This window comes from Odocoileus virginianus, chromosome 11 (assembly GCF_023699985.2).
Source record: "Odocoileus virginianus isolate 20LAN1187 ecotype Illinois chromosome 11, Ovbor_1.2, whole genome shotgun sequence".
NCBI lineage: Eukaryota > Metazoa > Chordata > Mammalia > Artiodactyla > Cervidae > Odocoileus > Odocoileus virginianus.
This window is the reverse complement of record NC_069684.1, coordinates 10,446,656-10,473,030: the sequence shown is the minus strand read 5'-3', so window position 1 is coordinate 10,473,030 and position 26,375 is coordinate 10,446,656. Positions and strand designations below refer to the sequence as shown.

The following is a 26,375-nucleotide window of genomic DNA, read 5'->3' as shown; positions in this document are numbered from 1 at the left end:
ACCTGCAACCTTCAAGAAATCTTCTCAGAATGTTATAAAGAACTAAAATATTATTTCCAGCTAGAGAAATCGGGGAGTGCTTCTCAGAGGCTGTACCCAGCAATTGGGGAAGATTTGTTGAAGGAACATGATTCAATAAATGACTAAATGAATGAATGAAAGTGAAGTGGATTTAAAGGACAGCGTGGCAGAGCGGGCAAAAATCAAGGCGGATCATTGGTAAAACAGCATTGATGATAAAGGGTGGCATGAACTTGGGCATTGGGAAGTAGACCAGCTTGGTTGGAGCTGAGGGCACTTAAAGGGAGCAGGTGGAACGGCTTCCCAGGTGGCGCTAGTGGTAAAAAGCCTGCCTGCCGATGCAGGAGATGTAAGAGACTCGGGTTCGATCCCTGGGTCGGGAAGAGTCCCTGGAATAAGAAACAGCAGCCCGCTCTAGTATCCTTGCCTTGAGAACCCCACGGACAGAGAAGCCTGGCAAGATACAGTCCATGGGGTCACAAAGAGCCGGACACGACTGAAGCAACCGAGCATGCACTTGAAGGGAGAAGAAGGCTGCCTAGAGCAGACATTGAGATCTCCAGGCCGAGGGTTTACACTGTCCTGGGTAGCAATCTTGTCCATTGAACCTTTATAAGCAGAAGAGATATGATCAAAGTCCTGCTTTAGGGAAATTAATTCGTTGGTAATGAGCAGAATAAACCTGAAGGAGCAGAACAGGGTAAGAAGATGTTAGAAAGCTGCTACAATAGACCAGGAAGGCTCCAAGAAGGTGGAGTGAAAGGAATTGAGAAGACACAGTTTGAAAGGATAAACAGTAGTCACTGCATAAGTGTCTGAGGAAGGTAAGAACCTGTGTGTCTGGAAAAAAGGCAGCTGGGTCCAGCAACGGTGGATCTATTTCATAGGTCGAGAGAGGAGGGGGGGAATGAAAAGAGGTCCTGGGAAAGATCTTGAAAACACTGCTCTTTGGCATTTAACCTATTACTAGTAATGGATTTGGTAAATGGATATTTCAAAATTTCAGTCCAGCTCTAATCACAAGAACATAAATCCAGTAGGATCTATATAACAGGACTTTTCTGAATATAGTCAGATTTCACTCCACTTAGTTCAGTTTCCACTCATTTGTGTGCATGCTAAGTCACTTCAGTCGTGTCTGGTGCAACCCCATGGACTGTAGCCCACAAGGCTCCTCCATCCATGGGATTCTCCAGGCAAGAATACTGGAGTGGGTTGCCATGCCCTCTTCCAGGGGATCTTCTGACCCAGGGATCGAACCTGCATCTCTTATGTCTCCTGCATTGGCAGGCAGGTTCTTTATCACTAGCGCCACCTGGGAAGCCCAATCTGCAATTCCTCTAACTGGCTAGACAAAAATTTACCTTCATTGAAGTTAATCCATACTTTATAAACTAGGACAAACTGCAAGTTTAAATATTTCAAGGGGATATCTACCACACTTAAGAGAGTAAAATATTCTCATGTAATCCCCCCACCCTTCTGCCCCACATCCTTACAAGCGTTGACATAAAATGGCTGATGTGATGTTTTGAAATCCCTCTTGTTATCTCATTAAAGGAGATCCTTTCGCTACTAAACAGTTGGCGTGCTTGAGTTATCATATGCTCTCAAAAGTAATAAAAGCACATTTCTTAAACACCTCCTCCATTTGAGACTTCTTCCTGATTCACACTGACCTTTACCATACATCACTGTAAAGAAATCCCCGCGGGGTTAGTTATCATGGTGAGCTGCTAGTCATCTGAAAGGCGAGGTCAGTGCCTCTTTGTAAGGTCTGCTCACACTCTGAAAAGGGCCAGTGGAGTCATGACAAGGAAGCTTGCCCAGGCCGTTCCGCTCCGCCGCCCTCCAGATCACCCCAGCACACGGGTGAGTCTATTGCTTTTAATTTCCCTTTACCTGAGAGCCTGCCATCACGTTGACCCCCTTTGACACTGGTCTCTGGTTTCCATACCGGGACACGGTTCAGGCAGTTCATGCACCAGTAAGCGGGTTGGTCCTTTAGTTATTGACTTATTTGTCATTTCAAAAAAGCTACATGTCTGGGAGATGATTCCCCATTTGCTAGGGTAGAAAAAGGGGCGGCCTAAGCTCATGGATCTGGAAGCAGGGATAACGTTAGCCAATAGTCTGAGGGACTTCAACCATACATAACGAATTTCCTCAAGATGAAAATGGGTCCAGGTTGAAATAGACAACCAGGGCAGGCTCTGAAAACTTCTGCTTTCAAAGTTCAGATGATAAGATAGAGTCTCACTTCTCTGGGCAAGAGGCAAGATGACTTTGGAAGTCTTGCCACAGAACTCAAAGACTATGCTAATTTGCACACTGGGAAAATAGGCCACATGACTATAATCAATGAGAATGATTTTTTCCCAGCCCTCAAATAAAAACAGTTGCATTATTCCATTGTCCTACTGTGTACACTGAGGCTTCCCTGGGGGCTCAGCAGTAAAAAAAAAAAAAAATCCACCTGCCAATGCAGGAAACGTGGATTCCATCCCTGGGTCAGAAAGATCCCCTACAGAAGGAAATGGCAACCCATTCCAGTATTCTTGTCTGGAGAATTCCATGGACAAAGGAGCCTGGCGGGCTACAGTTCTTGGGGTTGTAAGAGTCGGACATGACTGAGTGACTAAACAACAAAAACAATGGGAAGGAAGGTGCTGCTTTCCTTGCACAGTTGCTCGCTGATGTTTTAGGCACAGCTATGGTGTAAGATGGGCTTCTCTGGGAGGTCAGTTGGAAAAGAATCTGCCTGCAGTGCAGGAGACCTGGGTCCAATCCCTGGGTCAAGAAGATCCCCTGGAGAAGGAAATGGCAACTCACTCCAGTATTCTTGCCTGAAAAACGCTATGGACAGAGGAGCCTGGTGGGCCACAATCCTTGGGGTCACAAGAGCTGGACGCGACTTAGCGACTAAACCACCTCCACGGTGTAAGATCGTGTGCCGCGTGGTGAAGAGTGAATAAAGGGATAAACAAACCACAATAAAAGGGATGAATCCTTCATCCCATTACTCTATTATATTCACTCTTCCAGCCTTCTGCATGTTTAAGTTATCTATGTATGCATCTATCTTCCTAAGTGCCTTAAAATGAGCCACCTAGAACCTGTCACCATCTTTGCCAGTTAGCTCTACACGTGGTAGGTACTCGATAAATGTTTGGTACATTAAACTGAGCCAGCAAGCAGTAACTGGTTTTGTTTTTTCTCAGTGGACCATGTCTCTCTAAAAGGAAGTCCTGGGGGTTGCACTTCTGAGTGAAGCACATCACTTTCTTCCCTTCTGCACTCCAGGCACGCATCCTAAGACCTTTGGGTGGAGGTGGGGAGAGTCCAAAATGAGCCCACGGACATCAAAGTCCCCTAAGGCTTCCTAACATGCCACTTGACATTTCCCACAGTCTCCAGAGACATTGACTGACGTTCAGACTGCAGTCCCTGCCCTTTTCCTCCTCCTGGCCAATCCAGTTCAATGAATTATCTTCACATATCTTTCACATATTCAACCGTTTCAAAATAAACTCACCTCCTGGGAAGAAGTTAGCTTTATAGCAGGCTGAGGTGCCCAGAGCTGATATTAAGTCAATGACCCCAGTCGTCCCAGTAAGCACATGGTGGCCACTACACCCAAGACAGCTTGCTTTCTGAGCCAACACACACCTGCTGTGGGTATAAAGTGGATTTCCCATGTGAAATTGTCCCTGATGTCTCAACGTGAATTGACTCCTTTGCAACCTGACCTTAAGGAAAAAAGTTAAATGCTTAATTGGTGAGTGTATTATTAGTTATACACAGGGATGAAGGAGATAGCTGGCCTGAAGTTAGATAAACTACTTCCCTTTTCTCTCTCATTTTCTTTTTTTAAAACTTGATTGATTCCAAGGTATTTCTTTTTCTGAGTCTTTGGACAATATGCACTTCCAGGCATATATGCATCTCTGGCATATTTACACATAATTATTGTTTGGAGAATAAATGTTAAGAAGGCTGTAACAAATTGAAATTTGAATGTGTATGCCAGTGAGCTGTTAAAAAGAAACAAACAAGAGAAATTCTTAAATCAATCAAGTCACTAATTTCTATTTGAACTGGAAGATTGCAGTAACTTTCCTTTTCGGTCACTAACAATATAGTTGTACCTGGTGATAATTAATTTCTTTCTAAGAAAATATTCTTTGGCACCTGCTAGTCAAAGAAGATAGTCTGAGAAGAAGAAATCAATAATCCATTTCTTAAATTTATATTTTATAGTACTGGAAGGGTCTAAGGGAATAGAATGATGCTCAAATAGCACTGGGCACTGAGCTCCTGGCAAAGCATGTCAGAAGCACAGAATTGGTGGAGGGTTAAAATGAAACAAGTTTCTTCACCTCCCACTGTCACCCAGTCCTGCCTGCCTATGAAAATATCAGCTGGATGAGCAACTATTACTAAACCGTGTTTGTTCTCAAATGTGTAAGGCTGAAAACATGGCAAAGGAACCACAATCAAGGTTAAGTTTTAGAGAACAAATGTGAAGAGAGGAGCTGGATGGGAAGAGGGACAGGGAATAGGGAAATCCTAGCAGACGTTCCTCCTGTTTCCTTGGTCAAACCCCACTAACCATTCTCTTTTATAACTCCGAGCTAATTACCTTTGACTTTTTCACAGTCCTTCCATTTATGTGATCCAGAATAATGTTTGATTTCTTTTATTGCTCCAGATCCTGGTGCCAAAGACATTAAAATTTTATCTGCCTCTGTACTTGGATTCCTCCTTCCCAGCCTGTGACGGTGGAGGATCAGCTTTACCTCTAAATTTCGTGTCCTTAGCCTCATTACCTATTTGGCACTGCACCAAACTGGATCATCAAATTCAGTGACGATCTTGCTCTCTTCTTCCAGGAGTCCTTACTGATCATACTCCTTCCTCTGTCTGACGCTTGTGCTCTCCAGTCCCTGCTAGGGGAGTAAGGGTCCCCCAGATGAGTGTCTTAGCTCAGTCTGTACAACTTTTCCTTGAGGGCCAAACTCTCGCCCCTGCCCTAGACATCAATATCAATGACCCAGCCTGCAGCCTCATCTGCACCTGATACTCCATGCATCTGCAGAAGTCACCCCACACATTGTGATGTCAGGGGTTCCTAGAATAGCTCCCCCTAAAATAACCCACACCGCTGACACCTGACTTCATGGAAACCCTTTAAAAATTATCTGGAAACAAAAGAAAATCCCAAACTCTGGGATGATTGTTCTGTAATATTCTAACAAGCAATCATATTATCCATCTCCTCCATAAAGGTGTGATTTGTCCCAATCTAAAATGACTAACCCCCCCACCCCTACCCCCCATTGAGTCTTTAGTTACTACACCACTCAGCCTTCCCAGGTCTGTAGCAAGAGGCTGGGCCACAGCCGTTCACAGACTGCCTCCACTCTTCAAAAACGAAACTCGCCGAGGCAGAAACCAGACAATACCTTACTCATTCATGTACCTGCCCATATACAGCACAATGCCTAGCATTTAGCCAATTTTCAATACATATATATATATACATATATATATATATATGTATATTTTATGAAAGGAAAACAGGAAATGGGAGGGAGAGAAACAGAGAAGGAGAACCTAGTGTGCAAGATGGCTAGAGGCAGTGCCAACACTTTAGGGACTTGTGGTTCCCCCAAACTCTTGTTTTTCAAATCCTCATTTCTTAAGTTCCTATTTAGTTTATTATTCAAGTGTGTTTGCATATGCTGTGCCTTGGACTGAGGTCTCCAATGTTTTTCCTGTCTTCTAGTCAATGTCTGAATATCTCGTGGTGGCTTGTTCCTGCCATTCATCAGTATTTCTTTTGTTTCCTTTAGGAAATGCATGTGGATTTCTAACATTTGTCCCCCATCTTACTGAGAGTTCCAAGGCAAAAAAAAAAAAAACCATTTAATATTTTTCAGCCACATCTACCTCTTCTTTCAATAATTCACTCTTTGCTGTGTCTTAGCCATCCAACTGTCTCCTTCAATGACCCCTGCCTTCCTTACGCACTTGGACAATTTTCCCATGATTTCTCTTAACCTCCAGTGCAATCACTTTTCATTCACTTTGCCTTTCTTATCTCTTTTTACACTCTCTGGACTTTGTTCCCTAATCCTCCCCAGCCTCTGTTCCTGATGCTTAATGCCTCACATATGCCTCTTTCTTACTTTTGATTACTTTTCTTTCACTTGTTCATCCACATTGTAGATTCTCTTATTGCCAAGACTGCATGCCAGATGACCCCCGGGTTTATACTAATTTATATTTCAATACTTTTCATTTCCAACCATGTTCCTCATTTCTTCCCTTACTTCAGCCCACATGCTTTCTCCCGGCCCCTCCGATGCTCGTCAGAAATGCACTGTGTCTTTAGGAAATAGGACAGTGAAAATGAACTCCACTTCCAGCCTCAATTGCATTACCTGCTCCCCGCAAAGTAACCTGAAGTCAACAAGGTGCTCTTCTCTTCCCTGAAAATGTGTCCATGGGGAAATAATCCTTGTAAACAGCAGGATGAAAATTCCCTTCCGTGTGTTGTCGACCAACCATATGCCACCCAGGAAGTGGACATTTTATAAGGAGAACCACAGAAAGAAAAGGCTCCTTCCTGGTGAGGTTCCTCCAGCCCCACAGGCTGCCTCTGAGGAAGAGAGGGCTCTTGACCCAGAGGAGGAGGCCCAGGGCTGCAGCCCTGGCTTGGCCGCTAACTCCCGCTGGAAGCTGAGCACCCTCCTGCCCTTGTCCCCTGTCTGCCCCCTCAGCCTCAGTGTCCCTCATATGCCAAGTGAGAGACGAACTCCAAAGTTAAGAGTCCTACCTGCAAGTCCAGGTTGTCCGTCGTGACGGTTTGCTCTCAGCTGTTGCCGTAATTAAGACACGAGCAGACTTCATCCTCATTATTCACACCTTCCCTCGTGTTCTTTTCTCCATTCCACTGCATTCCCGAAAGCGCTGTCCTGTCTTGTAATATGCAACCCCCCTCACCTTTCCCAAATGTCCCATGTAAGAAGGCTCCCAGCATCATGGAGACACAGCAGCTAAGGGGGCTGCATGGTGTAGTGTGAAGCCAGCCCGGGAAGCAGGCTTTCTGAGCTCACATCTGACTCTGCAACCCTGGATGTGTTACCTGGCCTCCCTCCGTGTCTGTGCTTCACATCTGCAAAATGCGGATGATGTTCATACCCGTCAGAAGGTTCCTGAAAGGATTAAATACATTAATACTCACAGAGCATAGAAGAATATCTAGCAGGAAATGAATACCACCTGAATGTTAGCTAAAGAAAAAAGAAGTATTTATGTTTCAGAAGTCTCCAAATCTTAAAACACAATTTGAATGCATCAGTTTTAAGAAAAAGTAAACTAAATAAAGGTTTAGAGGCTAGGGAGGACTGTTGTGTTTCTCTAAAATTACAACACAGAGGCTGGGCCCTTCTAAAAGCACACATACTGGTCCTACGGGGACTGATCTTAGAGCTCAGATCTTAAATTTTAACCCAGCTTTATTATTTGATATCAAAACTTCAGTTTCCATAGACATATTCAGTATATTTTTGAGTGTAACAAACCAATTAAAGAATGTTTCACAGTAGGTCCCTTTTGGATTCCCAACCAGAGAATCTGTATGATCTCTGAGACCTTTTAGTTTCTGTTATAGACACAAGTTGTAACCATGAGGTGACCTAATTTTAAATTTCTCTCTGCCACTAAAACCTGAAATATATCTTCTCCAGCAGGTAAACTCACTCAATGCATAAAATCTACCATGTAGATTTATCTAAGGGTATTTTAGAATATCCTTCTCTACAAGTAAGGGGATAATAAATGAGGGAGAGGCTTTCCAATAATAAGAAGCTCATCACCTTATTGTTGGATGTCTGGACAGAGTGGGGACATAGTAACCACTGGGGTCTCTGATGAGGAGCCTCTGGGTTTAAGGGACACTTGGTTTTCCTGGTGGCTCAGAGGGTAAAGCATCCACCTGTAATGCACGAGACCTGAGTTCGATCCCTGGGTTGGGAAGATCCCTGGAGAAGGAAATGGCAACACACTCCAGTACTTTTACCTGGAAAATCCCATGGATGGAGAAATCTGGTAGGCTACAGTGCATGGGGTCGCAAAAGGGTCAGCCACGACTGAGCGACTTCACTTTCACTTTCACCTGTCTTTCTGGCAGCTCAGATAGTAAAGATTCTGCGTGCAATGCAGGAGACCCAGATTCGATCCCTGGGTTGGGAAGATCACCTGGAGAAGGGAATGGCACCCCACTCCAGTATTCTTGCCTGGAGAATTCCATGGACAGAGGAGTTGGGCGGGCTACCGTTCTTGGGGTCACAAAGAGTAGGATACGACTGAGTGACAAACAGTTGGAAACATCCCATAGTCTTCAAAGACAAGTCACAATACTCTGAAAATCTGGGAGACTGGGGCAGTTTGTTGGAGATTTTGCCCCATGAAAAGCCATCTTTTGTAGGATTTGATAAAGCTTAGTGGGTGAAAATTGTCTCTTGAAATTAACTTGATGTGACTATCAGCGTTATACTGAAAGTACCTCGATGACCTTGTTCTTCCAATATCTAAGTATTAACATTTGAAAACCCACAGGCGGATAATTTCAAAGAATAGAGCTGTTACTTAAGACAACAATAACAAGAATGAGCAGAGAGGCAGCAAAGACTGAGGACACATTAGAAGGCTCACTGTTATTAGAAATATGACTTCTCTCAAATATTAAAAATAAATCTTTAATTCCCCACATGCCATCCAGAGTCTTTTCAACAAACATCTGGATAAAGGAATCACACCAAATCCACGGTGTTTTGAGACATTCCTGGAGCAGAGATGTTCTTGAGATTATGCTTTTGGATTACTTGAATAGAAATAATAAATACTTTCAATACTTAAAGCTGTAATGCTTTGGGTTGGATTTGGATTTTTGTTTCATTTTAGTAAAAGGTGGAGATTCAAAGTCGGCTCCTTAAGCAGAAGGATATATTGGATGTGAATATAGTTTATTGCTTCCTGACCTACATTTTCCCCTTTTTTTCATCATTTGAAAAGTTACTTGACAAGTTGAGCGCCTGCAGCTCAGCGATTCCAAACATCTGCCTTGAAGGAAGCACTTTGCCTCAGATTTTCACATGATGATCAAAAGTGGGTTTAACTTTCTCAGGTTAAATGGGAACAAGGGGGATGGTCTGATGGGGATAGAAATATATTTGAGAGCAACATGAAAGAGGAAAAAATACTTAGAGCTGTCAGAAGCTTAACCCTAGAGTCAGCTCAGACTCCCAGAGACAGCCTTCAGCTGAGAGATGCATAATCCGTGGTCTGGCACGGCTGCTGCCCCAATTTGCCCATCTGTACATTGGGGACTTCAGGGTCTACCACTTGGGGGGAATGTAAAGTCAATGGGCGATGAAGGTGTGAGTCAAGTCCTGGCTCTGGTATAAACTTGCTGTGTAACAAGGGCACATGTGCTATCTTTTAAACTTGATGTTCCTGCCAAAGAGGTCCCTCCTACCCCAACTAGTCTACAATTCCAAATTTAAAAAGGTTAAACTTTTTTGTTTAAACTAGATGCAGATCAGAGGTCTACACCAGCCTGAGGAAACTGGAGATTAAAATAAAGAAATTCACACTGTGAATTCAATCCACACAACCATACAGGTAGACCTCATTTTATTGTACTTCACTTTACTCTGCTTCACAGATATTTCATTTTTTTATACATTGAAGGTCTGTTCTGTGAGCAACCTGCATCAATCGAGTCTACTGGCTGCATTTTTCCAACATTTGCTCATTTCATGTCTTTGTGTCATATCTTGGTAACTTCTTGGTGATATTTCAAACTTTTTCATTATTATTAGATTTGTTATGATGATCTGTGATGTGACTATTGTAATTTTTAAGGGGCTCCACGGATGAGAAACTTCACCCGTAAATGTTGTGTGTGTTCTGACTGGTCCATCAGTCAGCCATCCCCCATCTTTCCCCCTTTCCTCAAGACTTTCTAATCCCTGAGACATAGCAATATTGAAATTAGGCCAATTAATAACCCTACAATGGCCTCTAAGTGCTCAAGTGAAAGGAAGAGTCACACATTTCTCATTTTAAATCAGAAGCTAGAAATGATTAAGCTCAGTGAGGAAAGCATGTCGAAAGCCTAGATAGACTGAAAGCGAGGCTTCTTGGCCAAACAGTTAAACCAAGTTGTGAATGCAAAGGGTAAGTTCTGGTAGGGAATTAAAAGTGCTGCTTCAATGAACACATCAATGATGAGAACATGAAACAGCCTCACTGCTGATACAAGGAAAGTTTCAGTGGTCTGGACAGAAAATCAAACCAGCCACAATATTCCCTTCAGCTAAAACCTAGTCCAGAAAATGACTCTAACTTTTTTCAATCCTATGATGGTTGAGAAAGATGAGGAACCTCCAGAAGGAGAATTTGAAGCTAGGATAGGTTGGTTCATGAGGTTATAGGAAAGAAGCCATCTCCATGACATCAAAGTACAAGGGAAGCCACAAAGTTAATGGAGAAGCTGTAGCATGTTATCCAGAAATCTAGATAAGATCAGTAATGAAGGTGGCTACACTAAACAACAGATTTTCACTGGAGACAAAACAACAGCTTCTATTGGAGGAAGACACCATCAAGGACTTTCATAGCTACAGAGGAGAAATCAATGTCTGGCTTCAAATCTTCAGTGGACCAGCTGACTCTCTTGTTAGGGGCTGATGCAACTGGTGACTTGAAGTCAAAGCCAATTTACCATTTACCAATTCATCATTTACCATTCTGAAATGCTGGGCCCTTAAGAATTATGTTATTTCTACTCTGTCTGTGCTCTATAAATGGACCAATAAAGCCTGGGTGATAGCACATCTGTTTATGACATGGTTTACTAAAAATTTAAAACCAGTAAAAAAGATTCCTCTCAAAGTATTACTGTTCATTGACAAGGTGCCTGGTCATCAAAGAACTCTGATGAAAATGTACAATGAGATTAATTATGTTTTCCTGCCTGCTAACACAACAGCCATTCTGCAGCTCATGAATCAAGGAGTAATTTTGACTTTCAAGTTATTCGAGAAATAGAATTTTTAAGACTATAGATGCCCCAAATAGCAATTCTTCTGATGGATCTTGGCAAAGTTAATTGAATTAATTCATCACTCTAGATGCCATGAAGAACATTTGTAGTTCCTGGGAAGAGTTCAAAATGCCAACATTAACAGAAGTTTGAAAGAAGTTGATTCCAACCCTCCAGGATGACTTTGAGCAGTTTAAGACATCAGTGGAGGAAGTCACTGTGGTGTGGAAGAAACAGCAAGAGGACGAGAATTAAAGTGGAGCCTGAAGATGTGGCTGAACTGCTGCAATCTCATGATAAAGCTTTAACAGATGATGAGTTGCTTCTCATGGATGAGCAAAGAAAGTAGTTTCTTGAGCTGGAACCTACTTTTGGTGAAGCCTGTTGAAATGACAACAAAGGATTTAGGATATTATATAAATTTAGTTGATAGAGCAGTTGCAGGGTTTGAGAGGACTGACTCGAATTTTGAAAGCAGTTCTGTAGGTAAAATGTGCTCAAACAGCACTAGTGCATACTGCAGAGAAATCATTCATGAGAGAAAGAGTCATCAGTGTGGCAAACTTCAGTGTTGTTTGTAGAAGTTGCCATAGCCACCCCAGCCTTCAGCAACCACTACCCTGATACCAGTCAGCAGCCATCAACATCAAGGCAAGAACTTCCAACAGCAAAAAGGTTATGATTCTCTGAAGGCTCAATGATGGCCAGCATTTTTTAGCAATAAAATGTTTTTAATTAAGATACGTACATCGATTTTTCTAGACATAATGCTACTGCACACTTAATAGGCTACAGTATAGTATAAACATAGCTTCTATATGCACTGGGAAACCAAAATATTATGTGAATTGCTTTACTGTAATATTCACTTTATTGCAGTGGTCTAGAAGTGAAACTGCAGTATCTCCAATGTATATATGTACATGTTGATCCCTCAGTATAAACCAGAACAAGAGTTACAACCATGAGCCCTATATAGGGCTCCTGCCCCTTTTAAGTTTACAATCTAGGGGGCAGATAAAATTGATCAAATAATCATAGAAACAAGTATGAAATTATATCAAGTAATGATTGAAAAACCTTAAAAAGAAGATAATACAAAGGAGAAAAAAATTTAAATATCAACAAATGACTTTATAAGTTATTCCAAAATTTGTTATTGTTATATTATTATATTTGTTATTATATTGGTTATATTATTTAATAATTATTAGCCATTATTATTTTTATTATTGTTATTCCAGTCTATCTAGGAGATATTCATCAATAAATTGCACATAAAGATATTTAATTAGCATTGATTTGAGTGCTCTGAAGAAAAAAAATGAAAGTCATAAGAGCAAATCATGCAGGGCAGGGCAGGGCAGGGGGCTTTCCTGGGCAGCAATCAGTTGCTGAGGCCTGAACGGGTTGCCCATGAATTCAGATGAAATGGGGGAAGGAATTTCCAGGAGGCAGGAGCCAAGTGCACATACGTGAGGATAGGAAGGATCACAGCACACACGGGGCTGAAAATTCAGTCTGTTCATTCTTTTCCCCCCTTCAAGCACTTGCTTCCAAGAGCTGAATGTTAGTCATTCCATGCTATGCCAACCTTCCCTCTGAAGTATCCTTAAAGCTAGAAGGGAAGCAGAGGAAAGGAGTTGGAAACCACTTGTCTTCGGAATCAAGACAGGCCTAATCAGACAGGTCCCAATCCTGCTTTTGCAGTTCACTAGCTGTGCACCCTTGAACAGACTGCTTAACCTCTCTGAATCTCAGGCTCCTCAGTCATAAAACCAAACTACTTTAAGGATTGTAGTGAACCAGGTGTAATATTCAAAATATTTAACAATCAGAACAGGCACCAGTGGGCAGGTACACCAGTGTTTATCACAGTCTTGGGCACAGTTATGAGAATATTGTAACAAGACAGAGAGCCTCCAAGGTGCCTAAAATTCAGTGGGAGCCAAAAACAGTTGCCGTTGTTATTGTTGTTCAGGCTGCTTCCTGTGCCCCCGCCTCCAGCTCCCCCGCGGGCCTCCCCTGGGATCTTATCTCCTTTCCCCTCCCAGGCCCCTCACTGGGTGACCAGCCCAGGACTCCACAGTCAGCCACTGGCTACCCACCTGGGGCTTGTATCTGGGACACTTAACCAGCTCCAGCCCCCGGAGACGGCTGAAGATGAATTTACACACGATAGCCCTGGCAGGAGAGGAGGCTAGAAGTTGAAAGGTTTTAAGGGGATTGGGGCTCCCCTTCCTGGGGGCCTTCTCTCTGTCACCCACCTTTCTCCCAACTCTCTGCCCCTCACTCCCTCCCGGGGTAGTTCAGCTTCAAGGATCCAGCAGCCTTTCTCTTTACCCCCAACTCTGCCAACCACCACTGTTTTCTCTTTCTCTCTCCCTCTCCCCTCTTTTTTTTTTTTTTTTTAACATGCAAGTTGCCATGAAAAATTTGTTAATGAAATATTTGCTCAGAAGTCTGCTCTGGGCTAGACTGATAACCTATCTGTGTTTGAGTTTGGCTTCCCATATTCTAAATACTCATCTTCTGTCTGTTTAGCTTATTGATTGGTTTGGCAGGAAAAGAAGCCTTGTCATCAGTGACCAAGGTCAAACTAAACAAAAAGGGAAGGGGTGGGGAGGAGGGCCTGAACTGATGGGCTCAGGAGATGGGAGAGGCTTCTCCAAGTTTCCGTGAAGGGACGGCCCCCTCCACCCCACCACCCCAGCCTGGGTTTAATGTAGCCTTCCTGGCAACAAGGAAGCTCTCAGCAGAGGGGCCCAGATGGGGACTTGTAGGCAGGTGCTGCAAGGTGAGAAGCCCACAGATGGTGTAAACTTGAGAGGTTTCTTGGACTGTGCCTGGGCGACATGTTAGGAAAAATGAGGTGGAGTGGGCAGCTCACACCTCTGTGAAACAGCATTAAAGGGCTTTCAGGCTGTCATCGCTGGTCAGTCCGCTAAAGTCTAATTTCTCTCTGAGGAAGGTTGATTTGCTAGTTAAAGGATAGCTGTTAAATGAACAAAAATAAAGCCAGTGGATGGGTGACATTTGTAACACAAATTCTTGGTCCCAGTCACTGATAACCCATAAGCATTTATGACTGTGTTGGGATCTGAATGGCATTACTTAATGCTGTTGCTTCTGACATGGTGTCTTAAATACGTATCCAAGTTCAGTTCATTTCAGTCACTCAGCTGTGTCTGGCTCTTTGTAACCCCACGGACTGCAGTATGCCAGGCTTCCCTGTCCATCACCACCTCCCGGAGCTTGTTCAAACTCATGTCCATTGAGTCAGTGATGCCACCCAGCCGTCTCATCCTCTGTCATCCCCTTCTCTTCCTGCCTTCAATCTTTTCCAGCATCAGGGTCTTTTCCAAGGAGACAGTTCTTCGCATCAGATGGCCAAAGGATTGGAGTTTCAGCTTCAACATCAGTCCTTCCGATGAGTATTCAGGACTGATTTCCTTTAGGATGGACTAGTTTGATCTCCTTGAGTCCAAGGGACTCTCAAGAGTCTTCTCCAACACCACAGTTGAAAAGCATCAATTTTTCAGCCCTCAACTTTCTTTATGGTCCAACTCTCACATCCATACATGACTACTGGAAAAATAGATTTGACTAGATGGACCTTTGTCAGCAAAGTAATGTCTCTGCTTTTTAATATGCTGTCTAGGTTGGTAATAGCTTTTCTTCCAAGGAGCAAGCATATTTTAATTTCAGGGCTGCAGTCACCACCTGCAGTGATTTTTGGAGCCCAAGAAAATAAAGTCCGTCACTGTGTCCATTGTTTCCCCAGCTACTTGCCAAGAAGTGATGGGACTGGCTGACAGTTAATGAGGGGGCAGACCGTAAGCATACACTGGTCGGGCAATGTGAGGATGCCTGGGTGTGGAGAAAGAGGTCAGAGTTGGGCCAGGTCGCTTCCACCACCCTTAGCTGTATGACCAGTTGTAGATGGACTGAAACTCTGAGCCTCTGTTTCCTCATCTGTCGAACATGGGCCTAATACGGACCTCACAGGTGCTGTGAGAAAGGGTGAGATGGCATCTATAAGGAGCTAATGATGACGAGAACCCAAGAAGCGACTGTTTGGGATCACATGTCTGCTGCAAGGATGTCACCAACCCGCTGACATGGGTAGCTGAGGGTAATCTATTCCTGTGCCAACTTCACCCTCTCACTCACTGATCACAGGGTATGGAGATGCGCCAGGTATGTGAGACCCTGGGAATCCAGGCATAATTAAGACACAGTCCCACTTTCCAGGAGCTGACAACATTTGCTAAAGAAATGCACAGAAAGTAAACGGCCACAGATGCTGTGTCTTGAAGGATGGCTGAGAATGCAAAGGGAGACTGCCCGTTTCCCTTTGATGGGAGGAGGAGGGAGGGAGGGACCAAAAAAGCTTCTCAGAGGATGTTTTGAAGTATGTGCTGCTTGTCAGGTAGACAGGGGGAGAGTGAGCCAGAGAAACAGTGCCCCAAGCCACGGAGTGCACCGCCTCTTCTGAGAGACGTGGCTCCCGCAGCCGGAGGGCGAGGCCAGGGCTGAGCGGAGTGAGAGTGGGCAGGAGAGGAGAGCGGGGAGAGCGGGGGTCTGGGGCTGCCAGCAGGGGGTCAGGGAGCACGTGGGTCATCAAGAAATGGAGGCAGCGAGTATGGGTTCCTCTTTAGGGAACGTGTCTGCCAAGGGGAGGGAGCCAATCAGTTATCGGAAGGACATTGTTAGAGCCTGCTGGTTAAGTAGCAGACTTGAACACACTCACAGGCTCTATAGGAGGAAGCAGTAAAGATGAAGTTGAAAGCACATACATGGAATCTAGAAAAATGGTACTGATGAACTTAGGAGAGAATGACCTTGTAGACACAGCAAGGGAAGGTGAGGGTGGGATGAACAGGCAAAATAGCATTGGCATATATACACTATCCATGTAAAACAGTTAGTGGGAAGTTGCTAAGTAACACAGGGAGCCCAGTCTGGTGCTCTGTGATGACCTAGAGGGGTGGGATGGCGGGAGGGGAGGGAGGCTCAAGACAGAAGGGATATGTAAATTATACGTAAGTATATATATTTACTTATGTGAAGAAGGAAATGGCAACCCACTCCAGTATTCTTGCCTGGAGGATCCCAGGGACAGAGGAGCCTGGTGGGCTGCTGTCCATGGGGTCGCACAGAGTCAGACACGACTGAAGCGACGCAGCAGCAGTATATATATTTATATGTATGTTGCATATATAATTATGAGTGCTATATGTCTGTTATATGGCAGAAACCAACACACACTGTAAAACAATTTTCCACCAATTAAAAAACAATTTTAAAGAAAAAAAAGATGAAGACGTTGAAATGACAGGAGGGAAAGGAATTACCCAGTGGAGTCAGAAGCTGGACCACAGGTCCTGGGAAGGGGTAGGACTGGGAGCCCAGGGCAAGGGTAAGCCTTCTGCGTGGAGGGAAGCTCCTCTCCCTCCAAGCCTGGAGGGATGAAGTGAGAGGGTAGAGGCACAGAGGAACGTTTACGGGCAAGGACAGAATTGTAGCGCTTGTTTCTGAGAGCTATGCACCCTCTATCAATTAGAAGGCAGGTTATTTACTAGGTAACAGTGTCTGAGATGAAAGAGCCGTGGAGAAACTGAGCAACATTTTTTCTCTGGGAGCTGGAGCCAACAAGCCAGGACTCCAAGAGACACTGCGCTGAGTTTCTGAACACTGTGCAGTTCTGTGCTTGGCCCATGGCTTCCAAAAATATCTACAACAGGGAGGTGCATACAGTCCCATTAAAAATGGGAGGGAGACCTTAGACACTGATTGAAGGCATGCTTCCCAGTGTTCCTCGGCACCTGGGGCAAGGCAGCAAACTGGCAAGGTGCTCCCAGATACTCTTAATTTCCTAGAAAACCCAGCAATAGCTTTTAGGCACTACACACATTACCAGTGTGAGGTTCACTCTTTCAAGATAGATGGTGCTACGTTCCTTTCAATGACATCAGGGCTTTGCGAGAATCAGATTTTATTGGTTGCCGTGATAAAAAGCTACTGAGAGAAAAGAAATACGGAAGAAGAAATGAGAACACTGGGGTCCAGTTGGATTCCATGGTTTGAGAAGTTGTGCCGTGCTCAAGAAGCAAGTGCCACAAGTCAATAAGCAAGGTCATGTAGGAATGAAATAAAATATCATCTCTTCTTTCCATTTATATGTATCACTTTACAAATGGCTTAAATTATTAATATTAGGACTTAGATACTTATGAAGGTGTTTAGACCTAACCACCTAACCCTGCTCATTTAATTTATGCAGAGTACATCATGAGAAACGCTGGACTGGAGGAAGCACAAGCTGGAATCAAGATTGCTGGGAGAAATATCGATAACCTCAGATGTGCAGATGACACCACCCTTATGGCAGAAAGTGAAGAAGAATTAAAGAGCCTCTTGATGAAAGTGAAAGAGGAGAGTGAAAAAGTTGGCTGAAAGCACAACATTCAGAAAAATAAGATCACGGCATCCGGTCCCATCACTTCATGGCAAATCAACGGGGAAATAGTGGAAACAGTGGCTGACTTTATTTTTCTGGGCTCCACAATCACTGCACATGGTGATGGCAGCCATGAAATTAAAAGACACTTACTCCTTGGAAGGAAAGTTATAACCAACCTAGACAGCATATTATAAAGCACAGACATTACTTTGTCAACAAAGGTCCGTCTAGTCAAGGCTATGGTTTTTTCAGTGGTCATGTATGGATGTGAGAGTTGGACTATAAAGAGGGCTGAGTGCAGAAGAATTGATGCTTTTTAACTGTGGTGTTGGAGAAGACTCTTGAGAGTCCCTTGGACTACAAGGAGATCCAACTAGTCCATCCTAAAGGAGATCAGTCCTGGGTGTTCATTGGAAGGACTGATGCTGAAGCTGAAACTCCAATACTTTGGCCACCTCATGCGAAGAATTGACTCATTGGAAAAGACCCTGATGCTGCGAGAGATTGGGGGCAGGAGGAGAAGGGGACGACAGAAGATGAGATGGCTGGATGGCATCACCGACTCGATGGGCATGACTTTGAGTAAACTCCAGGAGTTGGTGATGGACAGGGAGGCCTGGGTATCGTGCTGCGATTCATGGGGTCACAAGGAGTCAGACACAACTGAGTGACTGAACTGAACTGAACCACATAACAAACAGAAGTTTGAGGGTATTTCTTTTGGCCTCAGAACAGTATGAAAAATATCACTAAGCCACAAAGGATGCTATGAGCAAAGAAACTTGAGAATCTTTGAATTAACAGACTGTCCAAAGTTGAGTTTCTGTTATAACTTTCTTAAATCATGGAAAATTAAAGTTGGAAGGAAACTTAGTGATAATTAAGGTGTTGGAGAAGATTCTTGAGAGTCCCTTGGACTGCAAGGAGATCAAACCAGTCAATCCTAAAGGAAATCAATCCTGAATATTCATTGGAAGGATTGATGCTGAAGCTGAAACTCTAGTATTTTGGCCACCTGATGCAAGGAACTGACTCATTTGAAAGGACCCTGATGCTTGGAAAGATTGAAGGCAGGAGAAGAGGACAACAGAAGATGAGGTGGTTGGATGGCATCATCGACATGATGGTTATGAGTTTTGAGAAAGCTCCAGGAGATAGTGAAGGACAGGGAAGCCTGGCGTGCTGCAGTCCACGGGGTCACAAAGAGTCTGACACAACTGAGTGACTGAACAAAAACAACAAAGAACAACTCCTGTCATTTTACAGAGCACACAGACAAGCAAGGTTAAGGGGTATCATCAAAGGTCATCAGTTGTTGGTAGAACAAGAACCAGAATCTGGTTTTATCTTTCCCTGTTTAACGTGCCCTTCCACTGAAAACAAGTAGTTTAATTCACTCATATCATTTGTGCAATAAGAGTTCATTTTCTCTCAAAAATCCGACTTGTAGAAATGAAAACCAATTCTAACTCGGGCCTGTGCTGGGTGTCCTCCTTGGTGTGAGCCTGTTTTGACATCTGGTCATGCTATCCATGGCCTGTCTTCATTTAGATATTCTTCCAGGTCCCTAAAAAATAAGTTGAAGCAACTTCTCTTTTAAAAATTTTTGTTGAAATATAGGTGATTACAATGTTGTGTTAGTTTCAGGCATTACAGCAAAGGGAATCAGTTATACATGCTATATATATTCTTTTTCAGATTCTTTTCCATTATGGGTTATTATAAGATGTTGAATAGAGTTCCCTGTGCTATACACTATGTCTGTGATGGGTATCTATTCTATGTCTAGTGGTGTGTGTGTATATTACTCCCAGATTCTTAATTTATGCCTTCTCTTTCTCCTTTGGTAATCATAAAGTTTGTTTACTATGTCTCTGAGTCTATTTCTGTTTTTTTAAGTAAGTTCATTTCTATCATTTTTTTAGATTCCACATATGAACAACATCATATGTTTGTCTTTCTCTTCCTGACTTACTTAACCTAGTGTGATCATCTCTAGGTCCAACCATGTTGCTGGAAATGGCACTGTTTCATTCCTTTTTATGGCCGAGTAATATTCCATTGTGACTATACACCACATCTTTATCCACTCATCTGTCAATGGACCCTTTGTTGACAAGGCCCTCTTTTGGCCAAGTCAGACTGAATTCTGGAAAGAAAACTGGTAGATTCCACATATTCTAGAGGGTTACTCTCCTCAAACATTTTTCATCCCTAAAGTTTTGGATGGTGTTACAAGCATAAGGCATTCAAGCAAGCAGAGAACAAGGCAAGTATTCAGCACAGGGACATGGGCCATCAGCTCAGCTCACTCACTAATTCCTGCACATCCATCGTGATTCAGAAACATGACAAATGTGAACACGTTATTTTATAAGCAGACGAACTAGCTCAAGTCCTTCTCCCACGAACTGAGTACCTTCCGCCGGATCCCTAATGCAGCCCGGGAGAGTGCAGGGGGCACAGTGGGTGGGCAGTCTGCTTCCTTCCTCTTGCCCTCCCTCCGCTTGGGTGGAGGGCTGTGTGCTCACTGTGGTTCTCTCTGTCTCTGGCCACAGCCGTCTTAACTCTGGCATGCAACCCTTCTCATTCAATTCCCCAAGACAACACCTGTGTCAGACCCAGACGGATGCTGCTGGCTGATGGCACAACCCAAATCCAGAATCCGATTACAATTTCAATGCTAGGAATCACTGTCTGAAAGAGTCACCAGCCATTCCTACCTGTGGGCTTTTCTCATTAGCCGTGGTCCCCCAGTTCCAGCTATCCACCGCCTTCCTGCTAGCCACTCCCTTGTCTTTAGACCATTTATTCCATCTTTGATTTCAAACCTCAGACAGAAAATTCCAAATTCTTCTCCCTCTGATGATTAGAGAAGTTATTCTTTTCATCGAAACTCACTGGAATAGCCCCCATATCTGGCTTCTCATGCCAAGTAGATCTACCCAGACTAATCAAGGTATTGACACCCCTTCCACGTGTTGCCCCCTTTTCAGCATTTACTACAAATCCTGGAACAAGGCTGCCTTGAAAGTGAAAGTGTTAGTCACTCAGTCATGTCTGACTCTTTGTGATCCCATGGACTGTAGCCCACCAGGCTCCTCTGTCCGTGGGATTCTCTAGCCAAGAATACTGGAGTGGGTTGCCATTCCCTTCTCCAGGGGATTGTCCTGACCCGGGGATCAAACTCGGGTCTCCTGCATTGCAGGCAAATTCTTACCAACTGAGCCACCAGGAAGCCCTTAAAAGTCTTCAAAACTTTCATGTTTGAGGGGGTACATTATAAGCTAAAAGCAAATGATGAAAAACAAAGTGATTTTTCAAAATGCCAGCTTCCGATGCTGCTATATTTGTTTCTCTCTCAAGTTACCGGTGCTACTGTTTCCAAAGACTGACAAAGTTGTCTATGATAGGCTCAGACCCGGAAACAACACCCAGAAGTGTGGGCTCGTTTCTTTCTAAGTTCAAGATTGTGGGAGGCATGAACCAGAAGCCAGAGCGGCAGGTCGGGCGTCGAAGAGCTTTATGACGATAAGTAGGCGCTGCTGTTGACATATGAAGCTTCAGTAGCCCAGCCAAATTGATCAAATATAAACCCAATTTCCGATTTGCAGGGTTGGGTGGGCTAACAAATTGTATCAGAGGCTTTGCACTGAAGCCTTTAAGAAAACGGAGCTGTTGCCATGAACCCGTAACTCCCTACCCCTCCCTCTGCTTCTAACACCTCATCACCATTTTTCATACATAATCGAGGCTGGGCTGGCAGACCATACCCAGAGCAAGTGGACGACACAGAGGTGGGGCTACAGCCCCAGGGACAATTAATGGTGGATACATTTTGAGGACCCACTGTTTGGTCCAGGCGTCTTTATACACACTGTCTCATTCATTTCTCATAATGACCCTAAAAAATAACTATTGTTATGATCTCTGTGTCAGAATTGTTTCACAAAATATTTGCCAATTGATTTTTCACCTGTATGGTCTTGTTAACAGAGTCCCCTCTGCTTGCCCCCAAAATACACTTTGGCATTCACAACACTTGGAGTAAGATTAGGATAGCAAAAATATAAAACAAAATGTTCTTAGCATTTGAACTCCAAAATTTATGCCTCCTCCTAAAGGTCACATTTGGAATTTGGGTAGATATAGATTTTTTTTTTTTAACCTGTGTAGCTGAGAGAGACTCAGGACACAGAGAGGACTAAGGGAGCAGAAGTGACCTCACAGCTGGGATGTGAAGGATGGAGAATGACTGTGTAGCCTGTGGACCAGAGAACAGCTAGGCAGGACCCGTGCGTCTCTTTCTGATGCCGGGAGGGTGGATGCTGGCAATTAGAGATGAGTGGAAACAGCCTGGGGCTGAGGCATCAGGTGATAACTGGGGACCACACTTTCCCCATGACCTGATGCCCCACAGTTAACCTCTACCCCCTTTCCACTCCACCTCCCAAACCAGATGCCAGCCAGGAAGGAAAAATAAATGACAGATTTTTACACTCCATTCACTATGTCAAGGTTTTCACCATCTGTAGAACTGAGGCTCAAGGCAGAAATGAGGTTCAATTGCGCATGCGTGCATGCTAAGTCACTTTAGTCATGTCCAACTCTGTGTGACCATATGGACAGTAGCCTGCCAGGCTCCTCCGTCCGTGGGATTCTCCAGGCAAGAATACTGGAGTGGGTCGCCATGCCCTCTTCCAGGGATCTTCCTGATCCAGGGATCAAACCCACGTCTCCTGTAGCTCCTGCACTGCAGGCAGATTCTTTACCGCTGAGCCACCAGGGGAAGCCCTGATGTTCAGTCACAGTAAAGCAAAGAAAATCTTTCAGTCACAGCTGAGTTTGCTATAAGTGAAATCAATCCCGACAACGCACAAGGAAATTGAGGTGTGGAGAAGTTAAGGAAGCAGCCCCGAGGATACAGCTAGTAAATGCAAGAGCCTGTCTGACTTCAGAATCCAGGTCTGTAAACTGTTCTGCTCAACTGTGAACCAGCGACATCAAATACATCACCTTTAGGCCAATGGTTTCCAAACCGGTCCAGCTCAACACTGTTTGTTGAACTAAATGTGAAAACAGAGAGACAGCAGAGTTTCTTTGGCTGCAGAGTGGGGGCCAAGCCTCATCACTCTCCTTGGGGGGCTGTTCTCGGCAGACAAGTTTGTTTATTGGCCCTGAAGACAACTTACCATTTTCACCTTCATGTCGTTTCTCCTTCTAAAATGGGTCCCATCCCAATCTCTATCAATTTAAGCTCCCTTGAGTCCAAACCATCCACAAATCAAAATATAGTTTCCTCCTCCAAGATCTTTCCTTACTAACATTTTTAATTTACTGTTTATTAATTTTACAGCCCATGCCCTTTGTTTCCTTCACACGCACCATGGCATGCGCTCGTAGGGAAGGGGCTCCCGCAGTTCAGGCTCCTTTCCGTGGGTTCTCGCGAGTGTGCTTCTCTGGGTGGAGCAGGCTGGCATTTCAGCTGAACCCAAGTCCCTTTCTCGTTGGCTTCCTCCTTTCTCTGATCATTTTCCTTCAGGTGTTTCTGGAAGCTATCTTGGCTCTCAGAGTGCTTAATATGCTCAATTCGCATATTAATTCTCTTGGCCAGAATCTTCCCCTTAAGTTGTTTACAATGATGCCAACAGCATGCTGGGTAACACTGTAGACTCTTCCAGTTTTGTCAAGGTAACATCTGTAGGGCCTTCCTATTTGAACAGAGCCCTTTGCCTTGATATCTACAATATCACCTTACTCGTAGAGTCACATGTATGTGGCCAAAGGCACAATTCCATGTTTTCTAAAAGGCCCAGAGAACATGGAGCGGCTGCCCCTCCTCTTTCCCTTTGTGTTGGACATTTTGGCAAATTACTGGAAGATGGTGGTTCTGGCCGAAAGGAAAGCCGTACTAACCCTTTTAACTCAAATAAACACTTAACTTCAAAAATCACTGATGGAATGGATGGATGGATCCATCATCTTATGGATCTTTATGGATGGATGGATCCATCCCTGTCATCAGCCCTGCAAATGAAAGTCACCTGGAGAGACAAGATACAGTGCTCTGGTCCCACCTTGGGATAGTCGGTAGAGAAGGGGCGGGGCCAGCAGTAGTTTTTAAAAACTCCCAGGAAAATTCTAATGTGCACTCTGAGTTGAAAATCACCTCTTTCTCTTTTACCCTTGGTTGGTGCGGTTATTGTTCTTTGTTTTCTGTGGTTAAGAGCAGGGATCCAGAATAGGATACTCCTGAGGATGAATCTTGGCTAATGTGGAATCCATGGTACTGACACTGATTGGGTGGATGGATGGATACATGGTGAATGTTTTAGGCCTAATTATTAATAGTTTCCTGGTTCACAACTCTGTACTCAGCACCCACCCTCTTCTTCTAGGAAGCTGCTCCTTGCCCCAGTCAAACCATATAGTGTTAGTGGAAGTTGACCATCACAGTGTCATTAAAATAAGAAGGGATTCATCTCTCTTTGAAAACAAAGCTATAGGATATGAAGCCTGAGTTACCCGGTTCCCTGAGTCCTGACAAGGAGAGAAAGCTGGTCTGAAAAGTGAGGCTGATCCTTAGAGAAAAAAGATAACCCTGGAGGCCTTCCCCAGCAACTGGCATTCATTCCTGAGGTCAGCTGACTCTCCTCCCCAAAGTTTGTTAGCCAAACTCCATTCTTCATCCTGATGGAGCTGTCATTTGGATTTCTAATACTTACAGTCATGAGAGTTCACTGTCTTTGACAAGTAAGGACATACGAGCCTCAGTTTCCCCATCTGCATCATATGAACACAGAGTTGTTCTCAAGATTAAGTAAAATATTTACATAAAGTACCCTAACAGGTTCATTAGAAATATTTACATCATGAATATGATGATTGACTTTATCTAGCTTTTTCTTGAGATGTATTTCTAAAATCTGAGTCTTGTGAGTTTACTAAAAGATATAATAAATTTTTTCATTTATTTCAAATCCTTTTCTTGATGTTCAAATACTAGATTTGAACATCTCAAGAAAAAATTATAAGTGAACCTCATTTATAAGCATAGATGCAAAATGTCTAAATAACACATTAACAAATTGAATCTTGGTGTGTATAAAAAGAGAAATTCACCACAACAAAGTTCACTTTATTCTAGGAGAGCAAGGATATTTCCACATTAGTAAATAAAAAGTTTAAAAATTACAAACGTCTGAATAAATGCTGAACAATCATTTGATGAAATTCAAGATCTATTTGTGATTTTTAAAAAATTATTTAACAAACGTAAATGCAAAACACCTTCCTGATCTTGATGAATGCTATCTATTAGAAATTTATAGCAAGGATTATTCTTAATGGTGAAACATTAGGATTTCCAATAAAATTGGAATAAAACAAAGATCTTTTCTCTCCTCTTTAAATTTAACACAATACTGGTATTTCTGGTCAATACAACAAGCAAAAAGAAAAAAAAAAAAAGAAGAAGAAGAGGAAAAGAGAGTGAGAAAGAGGAAATAAAAGAAATAAAAAGAGAAATGGAAAATATCATGTACCAAAAAAATTAAAGGTTTAATTGAAAAACTGCTAGAACTAACAAGTACATTTAGTAAAACTCTGGATACAAGATACAGGTTTTTGTATCCAGAAAATCAACAATATTCCCATTTGCCTATAATACCTAAAATAAAATAGGAATGATATCTTTCAAAATCTCAACAAAACTATAAAGTATCTGGGTATATGCTTCATAACATGTATCCAAAATCTTCATTAAGAAAAACTATAAAGCTTTCCTGAAGGATACAAAAGGAGACTTTACTTGAAAAGACTCAAATTGCATAAATGACAATTTTTTCAAATTAACCTATAAATACAATTCTAATCAATATCCCAAAGATTTGTTGATTCTAAAATTTATATGAAAGAATACAAATGCCAGGGACCCTAAGAACGAATTTGAGGGAAAAGAATTGTCAAGGAAGCCCTTGACCTATCAAATTCTTCAGGTTTGCCTCTCTTTTTTCTTCACTCTCTTGCACGCCCCCAGGCAATCCTTGTAGTGGTGGTGATGGATGGCAATAGGAACGGCAGCAATGGTAGCTTCAGGAACCAAAATTCTAAGGGAAAAGAACTTTCCTTACCATTCAGTGGGGCAAGGATTCCATGAAGCTAAGGTCAAATCCCACTGCTTTTTGCTTTCTTTCTGTCCTACCACTCAGTCACAAACACACTGCAGTTTCATGGGAGACCAAAAAGGGGAGCCCGAGGGAACTGAGAAGTACTGGGAGATAACAGAGAGAAGAGCTCAAGACGGTAACCCAGGGAATTTCTGGGCTCACCCTAAACCCAGTGGTGCTTGAATCTAGTCCTAATAAGCATATCAAAGACTGAGAACACATCCACCCAGATTTCAGAATGACCACCTGGTGGTGCCCTCATGGGACAGAACCAGAAAACATGGCAAAGATGAAAACTGAACTGACATGTTGTAACCACAACCCACAGAAAGCAGGAGGGAATTTGTGGTCTAGGTCTAAACATCAATTAAAACAAATTTTAAAAAATCAATGATATCCATATCATTCAAGCAAGATCTAAAGTCTCATAACTGATACTCAAAATACAACTCAAAATTACGTGTGAAAATTTGTGAAGTTCTCAACTCACGTAGGAAAAGATAACCAACAGACACCAACAAGGAGATGATACAGATATTGGAATTATCTGACAAAAACCTTAAAAAATTGTAAAATAATTCAAAACGCTTAAAAGAGTAGTGCA

At 43.1% G+C, this 26,375-nt stretch overlaps 1 pseudogene; it reads right to left on the bottom strand.

Moving 5' to 3' along the window:
* Positions 1–22,978: 22,978 nt before the first annotated feature.
* LOC110140453 (large ribosomal subunit protein eL21-like) lies at positions 22,979–23,465 on the bottom strand (annotated as a pseudogene).
* Positions 23,466–26,375: the final 2,910 nt, after the last annotated feature.